The sequence below is a fragment of the Dendrobates tinctorius genome, unplaced genomic scaffold, assembly GCF_039654945.1.
Source record: "Dendrobates tinctorius isolate UK_male_01 unplaced genomic scaffold, ASM3965494v1 ptg000028l, whole genome shotgun sequence".
NCBI classification, from domain to species: Eukaryota; Metazoa; Chordata; class Amphibia; order Anura; family Dendrobatidae; genus Dendrobates; species Dendrobates tinctorius.
Window position 1 is genome coordinate 53739518 of NW_027361696.1, and position 16841 is coordinate 53756358.

The 16841-nt window shown below is 41.5% G+C and overlaps 1 protein-coding gene across 4 annotated transcripts in view; it reads left to right on the forward strand.

The window, feature by feature from the left end:
* POU2F2 (POU class 2 homeobox 2) overlaps positions 1-16841 on the forward strand; it is a 228529-nt gene that overhangs the window by 60646 nt on the left and 151042 nt on the right. The gene's annotated exons all lie outside the window — the stretch shown is intronic.

Genomic DNA, 16841 nt, shown 5'->3' on the forward strand with positions numbered 1-16841 from the left:
AGCTATTGGAAAATAAAATTTTTCTGGCAGCTGTTTAAGTGGACCCAAGTCATCGTATACTGCTTGATGATCAACGGCTTACTAAAGGAAAAGAAGCTCTGACTGAGGTAGCAGTTAGGATGAGTGGCCTACAGGAGGACTGCCAGGTGCAAGAAGACTGGGGTCCTGACAGTGCTACTGCTGCCATATCTTCATCCTCATCAGATGAGGAGTTTGACTTTGACAAGTATTGACAAAGCGTTGCTGCAAGGAAAAAGATTTCACTCCGTCTCCTATAGCAAGCAGATTGACCATATTTCAGCAAAATGTTTCACTTCCTCTCAAAGAAATAGAAAAATGCAACCGTTCATCAAAACTGACTGTGCATGAGGCAATTCCTTTATACCCGGAAATTGTTAGAGATGTTGCCCATGTGGTAACGGCTTTGCCTCCAACCCAAGTTAGTGTAGAGAGGTTGTTCTCTAGCCTTAAAATTATTAGGTCAGATTTGAGGTCATCTATGAAAGAGGATCTGATGGAGGCAATTCTATTTCATAGCCTGGGGTCACACTGCGTTATGGCAGTCCGTTAAACGGACTGCGTTATACCGCGGTATAACGCGATGTAACACAGTCCATTAACGCTGCCATAGACCCCCATTATGTGGCGCATCTCAACGCTTGCCGTAAAGCGGCACGCGTTCGCGATGTGCCGTCATTCACTGACGGAGCCTCGGACGCGGGCTGCAGCGTCTGAGGCTCCGTCACCACTAGTGCTGATGAATCATCAGCGCTAGCGGTATAGCATAACGCACATCGCGTTATGCTATAGCGTTAACGCAGCCCGTCAACGCTATGTGAACCTGGCCTTTGAGCAAATTCATAGATTGCACAAATGTTATTTAGTATGTTTTTGTTGAAAACTGTTTTTTGCCACTTACATAGTTTATTACATAGGCTGGAGTCACACTAACCTGCGCAAAATACGGTCAGTATTTTACATGCGTAACACGGATGACAGACCCCTAAACAGTGCTCCGTATGTCATCCGTAATCAAGGTGTGGTCGCGTATTTTGCGCATGTCATCATCCGTATGTTAACCGTATGGCATCCGTATGGTGAGATTTTCTTGCAGGCTTGCAAAATGGACATATAATGGAGCCCTATGACAGTTTTTATAGAATGTGTGTGTGTGTGTATGTGTATATATATATATATATATATATATATATATATATATATATATATATATATATATATATATGTGTGTGTATTCTATGTGTCTATATCTATTCTTTCATTTCTTTATTAAACCTGTCAGTGTGATTTTAATGTATAGTGCACTGAATTGCCGCCTTTGCTAAAAGACACCGGGTGCGTATTTCTCGCAAGTCACATGTGTGGTCCGTGTGTAATCCGTATTTTTTGCGCACCCATAGACTTGCATTGGCGTACTATGGCCGTAGTACGCTGACAGTCGCAGCATGCTGCGATTGGCACGGACTGTAGAATACGGATGATAAATATACGGCTGGTGCGAGGGACCCCATAGAGAATCATTTGTCCGTGTCTAATGCGTGCTTTTTAGCGCCTCTCACTCTCCCGTATTCCTCGCCAGTGTGACCCCGGCCATAGTGTTATATATATATTACATAGTGTATTACTTATTTACAATTTATTACAGTTTTTTGTGTTCTAGAGTTGTAATCCAATAAATATATATTATGTTCTATCTAAATATCTTGATGATTGTATCATAAAAATGATTAAATGTCTGATGTTCACATTGTACTACAATAAATTTTTCACTTAAATATAAGCAATATATATGGGAGTCAGAGTCATGGAGTCAGAGTTGGTGTAAGGGAAATTGAGGAGTCGGAGTCGCAGGTTTGGCTTACCGACTCCACAGCCCTGGTTTCCGCAGCGCTTTTAGACAAGCGTTTCTGCTGCGGAGATGCTTAAGAAAAGCATCCAATGTAATCATAATGAAATCTGCACATGTTGTGCTAATGGTGCATTTTTTTCCACTGCGGAAACGCTAAGCGGAAAAAAACACGGCATGTTCATTAATTTTGCGGAAACGCACATGTTTCCGCATACATTCAATTGTATTGCAAAAACACATAGGAAAACGCATGCAAAAACGTCAAAAACGCTTACAAAACCGCATCATAAAACGCATGCGTTTTCCCGGGAAGAGTGTGCGTTTCCGCTCAGGAATATTCTGCATGAAAAACGCTACGTGGGCACATAGCCTTAAAGCTATCTTAGGCTATGTTCACACTTTGAGTTTTTGTTGCATTTTTTTTTTCCGCAGGCAAAACCTGCTCTCTTTGCAGAAAAAAAAAGCGGTTTACAAAAAGCAGTTTTTGCTGTGTATTTGCTGCATTTTGTGCATGCTGATAAAGCGTACTGCCCCCCCCCCCGCAAACATCATGATGCAACTTCCTTAAGGTTTTTGCACCACAAATGCTGCAAAGCGTGATACTTGCATTATTTGCTGTGTTTTTGCACTTATTGCCTTCTTTGGGTGAAGAATCGCTGAAAAAAGAGACATGCTGCAGTTTGCAAAAACGCAACAGCTTTCCAATTTAGTCAGGATAAAAAAACAATGTGTGCGCATGAGATTTCTGAAATCTCATAGCTTTTGCTGGTACTGTAAAAAGCAGGATAAAATTTGCATTAAAAAAGCAGCAAAAATGCAACATGTGAACATAGCTTTATTGTATGCAGATGTACTAAAAAAGAGCTCGCAGAGAATTTCTATAGATTATTAGGGGAATGGTATCAGGTTGTAGCAAGAGCTATAAAGAAAGTTGCATACTGTAATGGGAGATATAATGCATTCTGCTATGTGATAGGAAGATTTACATCAAGAGGTTTTTATGGTGCAAAAACACATACTGACATAATTAAAAACATGGTGCATATTTATATATATATACACATACATATATGTGGGTGTATATTTGTGTGTGTGTATATATATATATATATATATATATATATATATATATATATATATATATATATATATATATATATATATATATATATATATATATACTGTATACACAGATGTGTGTGTGTATATATATATATATATATATATATATATATATATATATTACATACATACTAGCTGAAGAGCCCAGCGTTGCCTGGGCATAGTAACCAACTGTAGTTAGTTATAACAAATTATAATGATTATATTGCACATAAAAACCATGCATCTAATCCTATTCTGTGTGATACTGACTGCTGAGCCGTGTATCTAATCCTATTCTGTGTGATACTGTCTGCTGAGCAGTGTATCTAATACTATTCTGTGTGATACTGACTGCTGAGCTGTGTATCTAATCCTATCCTGTGTGATACTGGGCTCCCCCTGCAGTCTGTGTCAGAGGGTGGTCTGTGTTGGCACGGTAATAAATTGTGTTATTTCCAGCTTTACAGAAGGACGATAACACCATAGAAATGATAAGAATAATAGGCCTCAGTTACCACAACTGTCTACAAAGAAAACTGTTGCTGATAGCAACCAATCACAGCTCATTTTTCATCTTTTAAACAGCTCTGGGACAGCGTGGCGACTTTTGTGTTTCGACTTTTATGTGGTGAGGTTGGTGTATGTGTGAAATGTGTGCTGAGGGTGGTATATGTGTTGAAGCACGGGGTAGCGTGTGGCGCATTTTTTGTGTGTTCATATCCCCGTGTGTGGTGAGTATCCCATGTCAGGGCCCCACCTTAGCAACTGTACGGTATATACTCTTTGGCGCCATCGCTCTCATTCTTTAAGTCCCCCTTGTTCACATCTGGCAGCTGTCAATTTGCCTCCAACACTTTTCCTTTCACTTTTTCCCCATTATGTAGATAGGGGCAAAATTGTTTGGTGAATTGGAACGTGTGGGGTTAAAATTTTGCCTCACAACATAGCCTGTGACGCTCTCGGGGTCCAGACGTGTGACTGTGCAAAATTTTGTGGCTGTAGCTACGACGGTGCAGATGCCAATACATACACTTTTTCCCCATTATGTAGATAGGGGCAAAATTGTTTGGTGAATTGGAACGCGCGGGGTTAAAATTTTGCCTCACAACATAGCCTATGACGCTCTCGGGTTCAAGACGTGTGACTGTGCCAAATTTTGTGGCTGTAGCTGCGCTGGTGCGGATGCCAATCCCGGACATACATACATATATACATACATACACACCCACATTGAACTTTATATATATATATATATATATATATATATATATATATATATATATATATATATATATATATATACACTAAATATAGGTATATATGCAAACACATATATTGTATGTGCATGCTATACAGTGGGTTTGGAAAGTATTCAGACTCCTAAAAAATTTTCACTATTTGTTTCATTGCAGCCATTTGGTAAACTCAAAAAAGTTCATTTTCTTTCTCATTAATGTACACTCTGCACCCCATCTTGACTGAAAAAAACCAAAAATGTAGAAATTTTTTCTTCTATTTAAGGATTATGGAGGCCACTGTGCTCTTAGGAAACTTGAGTACAGCAGAAATTCTTTTGTAACCTTGGCCAGATCTGTGCCTTGCCACAATTCTGTCTCTGAGGTTCTTGGCCAGTTTCTTTGACCTCATGATTCTCATTTGGTCTGACATGCACTGTGAGGTCTTATATAGACAGGTGTGTGCCTTTACAAATCAAGTCCTATCAGTTTAATTAAGTATAGCTGAACTCCAATGAAGTAGTAGAACCATCTCAAGGAGGATCACAAGGAAATAGACAGCATGTGACTTAAATATGAGTGTCTGAGCAAAGGGTCTGAATGCATATGACAATGTGATATTTCAGTTTTTCTTTTTTAATAACTTTGCAAAATTTCTACATTTCTGTTTTTTTTTTCAGTCAAGATGGGGTGCAGAGTGTACATTAATGAGAAAAGAATGAACATTTTTTAATTTACCAAATGGCTGCAATGAAACAGAGTGAAAAATTTAAAGGGGTCTGAATACTTTCCGTACCCACTTTACATGCACACATTTTGTATATACATGCATTCACAAAGACACATACACTGTATAGATATATAGTACATGAATGCACACACAACTACCTACATACATACATATATATATATATATATATACAGTGCCTACAAGTAGTATTCAACCCCCTGCAGATTTAGCAGGTTTGATAAGATGCAAATAAGTTAGAGCCTTCAAACTTCACACAAGAGCAGGATTTATTAACAGATGCATAAATCTTACAAACCAAAAAGTTATGTTGCTCAGTTAAATTTTAATAAATTTTAAACATACAAGTGTGGGTCAATTATTATTCAACCCCTAGGTTTAATATTTTGTGGAATAACCCTTGTTTGCAATTACAGCTAATAATCGTCTTTTATAAGACCTGATCAGGCCGGCACAGGTCTCTGGAGTTATCTTGGCCCACTCCTCCATGCAGATCTTCTCCAAGTTATCTAGGTTCTTTGGGTGTCTCATGTGGACTTTAATCTTGAGCTCCTTCCACAAGTTTTCAATTGGGTTAAGGTCAGGAGACTGACTAGGCCACTCCAACACCTTGATTTTTTGCCTCTTGAACCAGGCCTTGGTTTTCTTGGCTGTGTGCTTTGGGTCGTTGTCTTGTTGGAAGATGAAATGACGACCCATCTTAAGATCCTTGATGGAGGAGCGGAGGTTCTTGGCCAAAATCTCCAGGTAGGCCGTGCTATCCATTTTCCCATGGATGCGGACCAGATGGCCAGGCCCCTTGGCTGAGAAACAGCCCCACAGCATGATGCTGCCACCACCATGCTTGACTGTAGGGATGGTATTCTTGGGGTCGTATGCAGTGCCATCCAGTCTCCAAACGTCACGTGTGTGGTTGGCACCAAAGATCTCGATCTTGGTCTCATCAGACCAGAGAACCTTGAACCAGTCTGTCTCAGAGTCCTCCAAGTGATCATGAGCAAACTGTAGACGAGCCTTGACATGACGCCTTGAAAGTAAAGGTACCTTACGGGCTCGTCTGGAACGGAGACCATTGCGGTGGAGTACGTTACTTATGGTATTGACTGAAACCAATGTCCCCACTGCCATGAGATCTTCCCGGAGCTCCTTCCTTGTTGTCCTTGGGTTAGCCTTGACTCTTCGGACAAGCCTGGCCTCGGCACGGGAGGAAACTTTCAAAGGCTGTCCAGGCCGTGGAGGGCTAACAGTAGTTCCATAAGCCTTCCACTTCCGGATGATGCTCCCAACAGTGGAGACAGGTAGGCCCAACTCCTTGGAAAGGGTTTTGTACCCCTTGCCAGCCTTGTGACCCTCCACGATCTTGTCTCTGATGGCCTTGGAATGCTCCTTTGTCTTTCCCATGTTGACCATGTATGAGTGCTGTTCACAAGTTTGGGGAGGGTCTTAAATAGTCAGAAAAGGCTGGAAAAAGAGATAATTAATCCAAACATGTGAAGCTCATTGTTCTTTGTGCCTGAAATACTTCTTAATACTTTAGGGGAACCAAACAGAATTCTGGTTGTTTGAGGGGTTGAATAATAAATGACCCTCTGAATAAACTTTTCACAATTTAAAAAAAAATTAAACAAAGAAATAACATTCTTTTTTGCTGCAGTGCATTTCACACTTCCAGGCTGATCTACAGTCCAAATGTAACAATGCCAAGTTAATTCCGAATGTGTAAACCTGCTAAATCTGCAGGGGGTTGAATACTACTTGTAGGCACTGTGTATATGTATATGTGTATATATATATATATATATATATATATATATATATATATATATATATATATATATATATATATATATATATATATATATATATATATATATAAAAAGTACATAAGGATTCTCACACGAATATGCTCATGCAGACATATACATACATAACACATACAAATACATTTGCCATCACTGAGACCTGGCTCACCCTCTCTGACTCAGCCTCTCCAGCTGCATTTTCTTATGGCGGATTCCATCTCTCTCACACCCCTCGCCCCAGCAACAAATGTGATGGAGGAGTTGGCTTGCTCCTGTCCGATACCTGCTCTTTTACCCCAATTCCGCTACCACCCTCCGCTACTCATTCCCCGTTTGAGGTGCACTCCGTCCGCATCTATTCCCCCTCCCAACATCCAGCTGTCTGTCATCTAACGCCCCCCAGAACTAGCCATCTCCACCTTTCTCTACCACTTCACCACCTGGCGACTTCATTTCCTTTCTACTGACATCCCCACTATCATCATGGGTGACTTCAACATCCCCATTGACACTTCCACCTCAGCTGCCTGTAAACTTTTATCGCTGACCGCCTCCTTCGGCCTCACTCATTGGTCCTCCATGGCCACACGCTGGACCTTATCTTCACCCGCCTCTGTTCCCTTACTAATCTAACTAACTCACCCCTCCCCCTGTCTGACCACAACTTACTGACATTCTCTTTCCTCTCCTCCTTTGCGCCACCCCCACTCCACAAACTCACTCACCCTCGCAGAAATCTCAAAAACCTCCTCAATTTACACTCACTCTGAGTCCCTTCTCCCTCTTACAGACATAACTTCCTTACATGACACAGATGCTGCTGCCACTTTATATAACGCCACAATAACAGCAGCACTCGATTCGGCCGCCCCCCTCACACACAGCAAAACTTGTACAATCAACCGGCAACCCTGGCTGACCAGCCTGACCAAAAAACTGAGACGGGTGTCCAGAGTTGCTGAGCGGAGATGGAAGAGATCCCGTTCTGCCGATCACTTTCTCGCATACAAGCAGTCCCTCACCAGCTTCAAGTCCACACTCACTGCCGCAAAACAAACTTCTCATCTCATATCCTTCTTGCCTCACAACCTTAAACAGCTTTTCAACACTTTCAATACTCTATTCTGTCCCCCAGCACCTCCTCCCTCTCCTCTCATTTCTGCTGAAGACTTTGCCTCTTTCCTTAAGCAAAAAATTGATAACATCAGATAAAGTTTTGGCCCGCAGCCCCCAATGCCGCCCTCTTTAACTGATCAGCCCTGTTCTTCCAAAACCAGCTTCTCCACCATGACAGAAGATCAGCGCTCCACAGTCCTGTCAAGATCTCATCTTACCACTTGCACACTTGACCCGCTTCCATCCCACCTCATCCCTAACCTCGCCACACCCATCATCCCAACCCCATCCCATCTCTTCAACCTTTCACTTGCAAATGGTGTCTTCCCCTCATCCTTCAAACATGCCTCGATCACACCCATCCTCAAAAACCCTCCCTCGACCCATCCTCTGTGTCTTGCTATCGCCCGATATCACTTCTCTCCTATGCCCAAAAACGACTGGAACAGCCTCCCACCTTTCCTGCTGCTCCCTCTATGGCTGCTTACAATCTGGCTTCCGACCGCATCACTCAACTGAAACTGCCATAACTAAAGTCACCAATGACCTACTAATCGCCAAGAGCAAGCGACACTACTCTGTCCTCCTTTTCCTGGACCTGTCTTCTGCCTTTGATACTGTGGACCATTCCCTCTTGTTACAGATCCTCTCATCTCTTGGCATCACAGATTTGATCCTATCCTGGATCTCGTTGTATCTAATAGACCGAACATTCAGTGTCTCCCTCTCCCACACCACCTCCTCACCTCGCCCCATGTCTGTCGGTGTTCCCCAAGGCTCAGTTCTAGGACCCCTACTCTTCTCCATTTACACCTTCGGCCTGGGACAGCTCATAGAATTCCACGGTTTGCAGTATCATCTGTACGCCGTTGACACGCAGATCTACCTATCTAGGCCAGACATCACCTCCTTGCTGAACAAAATCCTACAATGTCTATCCACTATTTCATCTTTCTATTCTGCTTGCTTTCTAAAACTGAACATGGACAAAACAGAATTCATCATTTTTTCCCTATCTCCACTCCTCCACCGGACCTAATCATCAATGTCAATGGCTGCTCACTTTCCCCAGTCCCACATACTCAGTACCTTGGTGTGATCCTCGACTCTGCTGTCTCTTTCAAGTCACATATCCAAGCCCTTGTCTCCTCCTGCCGACTCCAGCTCAAAAATATTTCTCAGATTTGTTCATTCCTTGACAAAGACACTACAAAAACGCTTGTGCACACCCTCATCATCTCCCGCTTCGACTATTGCAACCTCCTACTCTCTGGCCTCCCCTCTAGCACCCTTGCACCACTCCAATCTATCCTAAACTCTGCTGTCTGACTAATCCACATGGATCCCCATTATTCTCCAGCCTCTCCTCTCTACCAAGCCCTTCACTGGCTTCCTATTGTCCAGAGGCTCCTGTTATGATTCCACCACACGGCGGGGAAAGAAGGTGCCACTGAGCTCCACCCCCCCCGCTGACCCTACCTACTTGCCGGTCCCACCCTAGCCGGTGGGCGACAACTGGGCGGCGGTCCCTTCCTCGGCGTAAGTGCAGGGAGCTACAGTGAGGGTAAACCGTGGGTGGAATTAATGCTGGACAACCTAAGGGAGACAAGCAGCAGCAAGGAGGACTACAAGAGTGATACTAAAGAGAGAACGAACCTGAAGGGTTAATCCACGAAACCCAAAACTAACACACCAAACAGTACTAAACTTTCAGCAAAAACAAAGCGGAAAGCTAGAGTCCAGAGGTACTCAGACGAAAGAGAGACCGGGAGGCTGTCAGAGGTTGTACCGGGCAGCGCAGTGGAGAAGGCAGGAATCCGTACCACAAAAGAATCACCGGCAAGGAGTGAAAGCCCTGAGGAGTGCTAAATAGGAAGAAGGCGGGACATACGAACAGGAAACAGTGAAGCAGCCAATCACCAGAACGGGGAAGAATGATGAACGAAAAAGAACTAGTTGATCAGAAACTGAATATTCCGACTGGCTGTGTGGCACAGCCAGTAAGGCAGCGAAACTTGCTGTGGAACCCAGACTAAACCCCGGTACGAATCCTGACAGCTCCAGTTCAAAACCCTAAATATGACATTCACAGCCATCCACAACCTGTCTCCTCCATACATCTGTGACATGGTCTTACCTTACCTACACGCAACCTTCGATCCTCTCAAGATCTCCTTCTCTACTCCCATCTTATCTCTTCTTCCTACAACCGCATACAAGACTTCTTCCGTGCTTCCCCATACTCTGGAACTCTCTACCCCAACACATCAGACTTTTGCCTACCACAGAAACTTTCAAAAGGAACCTTAAGACCCACCTCTTCTGGAAAGCCTACAACCTGCTGTATTCCTCAGTCTACTAAAGCGCCGCATGACCAGCTCCACCCTCTCCTAGTGTATCCTCTACCATCCCCTGTAGACTGTGAGCCCTCGTGTGCAGAGTCCTCTCTCCTTCTGTACTTATGTGTGCCTTGTATTGCTCATGTTTATTGTACTTGTCTATGTATGCCCCTTTTTCACATGTAACGTGCCATGGAATAAATGGAGCTATAAAAATGAACAATAAAAATAAATGTAAAAACATGCGTAAATGCAGACATGCACATGCACACAGCTTTATACCCATAGACAAATACACTTGCATGTATCATGGTCATTCACACAATTTATACATGTACATACAAATGCATTTATACACATATACAGTATATACACACAAATTAATGCACACATACATACATATAGAGACACATGTGCACCTCACAGGGCAGTGGCAAAGCTACATTACAGCATTTTAGTTTCTTAATATGATATTGTACGGAGCTTTGATCTAGAGCAGCTGCGAGAAACAAAAAATAGGAATCATATGGCATCAACTGAGTGTTAATGACTGTCCGTATTGAGTAATGGTGGCTTTCTATATTGGTCACGGTCACACCATTAGGAAAGAAGGATTATTGGTGTAGAGCATCAGAGAAGAGTCCTAGGTTAGTGCACTACATATGAACATTCACATATCTTATCCCCTTCATCACTAAATTGTCACTAGCCTCCATGTACACACATGAATGGTGATTTTTAGTGTCTCTACTTTCCACCTCTTGTCTACCAAAGTTTGATGCACGGTGTGACTGCTCGATCCTACTAGACATTCGCATTAATAAATCTACTGCACTTCGCTCCATTCTGTTTCTTTCCTGTTTCTTCTAGTCTCTCTCCTGCTCTCATATAAGTGAAGTCCCCCCCCCCAGATTATCTAAGGTTAACCCCCCCTCTGAATTCTTGTTTTGGGGATCGCAGCATGGAGGCTGCCGGCCCCAGGAACACATGGAGCACTTCCTCGCTTCTAATTGTTTTGACTTGGAATCGGCAAGGCGATTAAAGAGCATTGATTTTCTCATACTTACCACATTGATTTTTAAATTTCCTATTGATTCCCGCTCTAAATCTCTGTTTAAACAAGTCCTCACTCGGGAGATGACAAGATCTGATTAGCCCAAGAGCCCACAGAGCCCACAGCCCTTAACCCTTTCCTTGCCAATGAATGGAGCAGAGCTGCATTGGGCCACGGTGTCGCCCACAATATTAGAGAATAGCCTAGTGCTGTTACTCAGCCACATAGGAGCACACAGGCAGGGAGGAGGAGGATATGGCTTTTCTTGCCTCTATGAAATCAACTTTCTATAACTTGAGGTCTTGTATGTAGGTGTAGAATACCGTACATTCCCTTGGCAGATCTTTAATTAGGTCCAAATAGTCTTTGTTGCCTTCATCTGTAAAAACTAAGCTTGACTTTTGGATTAATTAACAAATTTGCCTTCTATATCTTAAGAATCTGAAAAAAGGGAATCCTGGTGAAAAACCCAAGCATATATTTTATGCATGGTATGAAATTAAAGGGATTGTCCAATCTGGACTACTCCTTTCCATTACATTCTCTTGTGGTGGGGAATAGTTGCAAAATAGTAAAGCTACTCTCAGTAGGAACTGTATGCTCCATATCTGGTCAAGGCTTGGTCTAGTCGGTTGACCCAGTGGTAATTGGCAGGATCGCCCAAAAATCTTATTTGTATGGTGGCCTCTCAACTTGCCCCTCTGCGGGTGATGTTGGGACAATTAAGGGTTGCGCAATTTGCATGTAATAGCCAGTGTTTTCCAAGGAATTAGCCTCCATGACAGATGTGTGGCAACAACTTACTCAACTCTCCCCATTGAAAACACATGAACTCATGAATAAAACTGATTTAAAGATAATCTGTCATCAGTTTTATGCTTATTAAACTAAAAGTATACCCATAACGGTGCTGTAATACTGATTTCATACATGCATTCAGTTAAAAAATCTGCAGCCTGTTAATTTTTAAATCATCAGAAGTTTTGGTCTCTGGATCGGGACGGTGTGTTGGGTCTTCAGCTTGCCATGGCCCCTCTGCTGTCTCTGGTGTCTTAATCCTCTTCCATATTTAAATTTTGCTTTTGCGGCGCTTGCGCAAATTGATCTCAGTCTTTAGGAAATTGGCAATTGTGCCGGCGCATGCACTAATTAATATCTCGGCTTGTCATTGAGCCGAGATTTCAATCTGCACATGCATTGCAAACCGGCGCCAATTTACTGAAGACCGCTAGAGGTCAAGCACATGTGTCACCACCAGCACATTTTACTGAATTCCACCACAAGATCAATCTGTGCAAGTGCCGACTATGGGTAGGATGGTGCAGACGCAATATTTATGTAATGAAGTGGATAAAGAAACCAGATATAGCGGAGGGACCGTGAGAAAACCAAAGAAACCCAATGCACGGAGACTAAAACTTCTAATGTTAATTTTAAAACAACCAGGCTGCAGATTTCTTCACTGAATGTATGTATTAAATCAGTATAGCAGCACCATTATGGGTATACCTTTCATTTAATATGCATAACCCTGATGTCTGGTTCTCGTTAATTATCACTATCTACAGCAAGCAGATGCATTTGCAGACATATTGGTGTAAACTGTGCAGCTGAACGGGGGCCAATAGGTAAGGGGCTAATACCACCTCCAAAGCAGGTATTACTGTGAATTAGGATGAGCTGTTGGACTGCAGAGGGCCCGTATACTATTCTGGTACAGTGGCCCCCTTCTGTCTGTGTCTGCTCCTGAGTCAGTCGGTTTCAAAATTGTATTAATGGAAAATGCCTTTAAATGTTTATGAACCCTTTTGAGACAGTAAACACATTGTCTATATGAGTTTTGGCATTTTTATCTGAATCTCCTTCTGCCCCCAAACTTAGTGGGCCATGGCACGTGCCAAGGTTCGCATGATGCTGGCATAGACTTTTTTTATCTTAGTGTTCCACCCCTACACCTACATATAACGTAATAATCTAATCTGGACACATGATGGAACCAGTCTAGAATGGAAGATATCAATAATTATCAGATGAAATTGTTAATATAGATGGCCTATGGTTTGGTTAGGCCATCTGTCTGTGGGTCTCATCCCCAAATTAGTAAAATGAAGGGACCCCTTTATTGTTTACTCAGTTACATCACATCCTTGTAGGTGGCTGTGCCGAGTACCGCCCTCTTTTACTGATCAAACATTGATGGTCCCTAAAAACAATTTGCACAGTTAATCCCTCTTAGATATTTATCCTTTACTTAAAAAGGACAAAATTTTATTTTAGTGAATGTTATATTGTGCTGATTAGCAAAATTGGGTCCCCAAGATGCCAGCTGCAATCTCTCATTGAGTTTGCACCTTTTCAAAGTGTGAGAAGTGTGACGGTGGCTCTGTGGTTGCCAATGTTTTTTTGCAGAGATGGGGTCCTAGATTTTAATCCCACCAAGGACAACATCTTCAAGTAGTTTGTATGTTCCCCCATTGTTTGCGTGGGTTTCCTCTGGGTTCTCCGAATTTCTTTGCATACTCCAAAGACATATTGAATTTAGATGGGGACAATATATATAATATATACAGCATAAGCTAAGCATAATAAATGAATGTCTCAATGTTCTCTACCAGTCCCTATATTTTAGTGCTCCATTTTAACATTTAAAATAGAATTGTACATTATATCTGAGAGCTAAAACTTTCACGTGTCCAGTACCAACATCTATACTACTATGTAGAGGAGACACACCTAGAGGCATACATGTTTTATATTCTTTAGTCTGGAATTTATGCTATGCACCTTAATCAACTTACCACCTGTTTTAACTGTCCTGCTCTGGATAAGCATCTATTTTTCAGCATCTTAGAGAAAATAATACTATATCTAAAGGGTTTATCACAAAAAATAATTGTTTTTAAATCTGCTGAGAAGGTAATGAAACAGCAAAAAAAAAATTCAACTCATCTACTGGTTCGCCCCCTGATGATCCTTCATCTGTACTTCCCCATCTTTGTCTGGCATGTGACCACTGCAGCCATTCAGTGACCACAGCGATCACATTACTGCTCAATGGGAGCCATGATGACAGTAATGTGGGGCATGACCCTTGCAGCCTGTGGTTGGATATTCTTTTAAGTCCCAAAGCAATTTAGGAATAAGATGCGTTTTGAGCTTCCGGTTTATAGTAAGTAAGATTTCATAAGATTATAGTATTTATAGTACAGATTTTATTAACCATGAACATGAGCTGTTTAATAATCAACACATTTTGGATTTTTTTGCACTTTAGTGTTTGACGTTTCCTAATAAAAAAAATCGAACTTTCCAAATAATGGAGGCTGTCCTTTTTTTTTTTTTTTTTTTTTTAAGCATAAGCGGCAGGTCAGTTTTTCATGGCCAATGGGCCTTTGAAATCTCATTATTCAGCAAAAAGTGTACACTTAATATGCCAAGTACACTGAGCTAATCTGAAGACTTGCGGCAGAGTAGATGACACACACTGTATGCCGGCGTCCTCAGCTACATCCACAGCAGCAATATTGCACCCCACTGGTTATTTTTTCCCCTTCTTCCATTTTACAATTTAGCATATTGGTTCGAAAAGTTTGAAGTCTCTAAAGTCTCTTCTTTAATGTATAAAGATGTTTATAACTCAAACCACCCTCATTATTGCAAGCATCAGACTATACATTTATCCTATGTAGAGTGCATGTCATTTACATGGAAGATCCTCCAACCTTCATCGGCCCCCTTTATATTTTTTGAATTTTCAGCTGTGGATCCTTATAATCAGCGTGCCTACTAAAACTTATAGGGTTGCTGTCCCTCGGCCTTTCTTGCACACATCTCATAACCTTTGCAGTATCTACTTAATCTAATTCTCAGTTTTTAATGATCTACACGTCTACATTGCTTTGTGCAATGAGAACCGTCCATAGAAAAATCCTTTTTGTTTTATACTACGTTGTCTATTATAGCAGTTCACTATGTTCTCTGTTCTCCTTGCTTCCCTGTTTAACCCTTCCCAGACCAAGTGATTTTTTTTGTATGTTCACATTGGAGTACAATATTCAGTTGCACCATTTTCACCTCATATCGCAGGTATATTTCTGAATAGTCCTTCGTGACCTCATTTTATTTTTTTTTTATATATCCCATTTATTTCTGAGGTTGAAGACAAATCTTTGATCTTTGTTACTTTTGTGTTTTTCATTCAGGTTATCTCCCAGTAAAATGATATAAATGTTCCCTCTTATCAGAAGATTTTGCTGCTACAAGCATATCGAGTGATTTTGGGCTTGTAGTAATGACATGAGTGTTACGTGAGTTCCCTAGGAAATAAAAAGCCTTAAAAAAACACTATGTTCCTTAAGCGGTCATTGTATTGTTAGATACAATGTAAAATTAAGCACAAATATTTGTAGCACTATAGACTTCCGGCAAAGTACTTTTATGCGATATATCACGGGCAACTTTCGCAAAAAGTTCATAAACATGTACAGATGTACATTTTTTCACTGCTGCATTGCCATCTGACAAAGCTGTAGGGGCAAACACTGTGACTATCAGCAAATTTGGCTTTTGCCATCCCATTAAGGACCTCACGTGTGCAGATATCTGTGGTTTTTCCCAGTGCCCCTACAGACATTGATGACAATGTACAAGAAGGCATGATTAGTCAAATAGCATGCCCTGTTATAACAGCCGATCCAAAGGGTGAAGTTTCAGATTACAACAGCTGAAACCCAATACAGCCAATCAAATTTTCTACAGATTATCTGTTGCCGACCAGCTTCTGGGCAATCAGAAATGATGATGGATACAGAATGAAGAATTATCTAATATCTCCGACCAGTTTCAAACTGGCTATTGTATGAGAAAAGGAACCTAGAACTGGCCCGGGTTATATTGATATGTGAAGTGATACAGACCCTAAGTGGTTTGGTAAAATGTAAGTATGGAATACTCTTCATCTTGTGGACTGCTGACGCAAGATTTGCTGTCTCTTACTACTTGTAGGGGGGTTATGGCCTGCAGGCTGACACTTGATTTTGCACAGGGTTCATCCTCTAGTCCTTGCAAGGGTCGTGTTTAATAATTAGTAACATGCTATCACGACTATTATGCTTTTAAAATTATGTAAAATTAGATGGTTTCTCTATTTTCAACACATATTCTTGGGCCAGATATACAATATAATGGTTTCTATGAATCTTATATTAACACAGTTTTAATACTGGTATTACTTGTATTTTATAGGGGCGACGACTATGTGAACGGATGGATGGGAGCGTATCTCCCCGATTCCAAATGCAATCTGTAACTGATAACGATCTATCCTTCTGTTGCGCCATAAATATCTGTGTCTATCTTGTTGCCGGTTTAATGCTTTGTGTTGCACTTAATTGGTGGCTGTCATATACTCGGATGGCAGCTATGCCGGCCGCAATTCATATAATGATATTTACAGGATTTCTGAGTATTATGTGCTTGGTTATAATGTTCTTAATATATGTGGCGGTGGTGTACTTGGTAATGGTCAAGTATGTTTGTATCTACTGTATATATGTGTGTGTTTTATTCCATGCAGT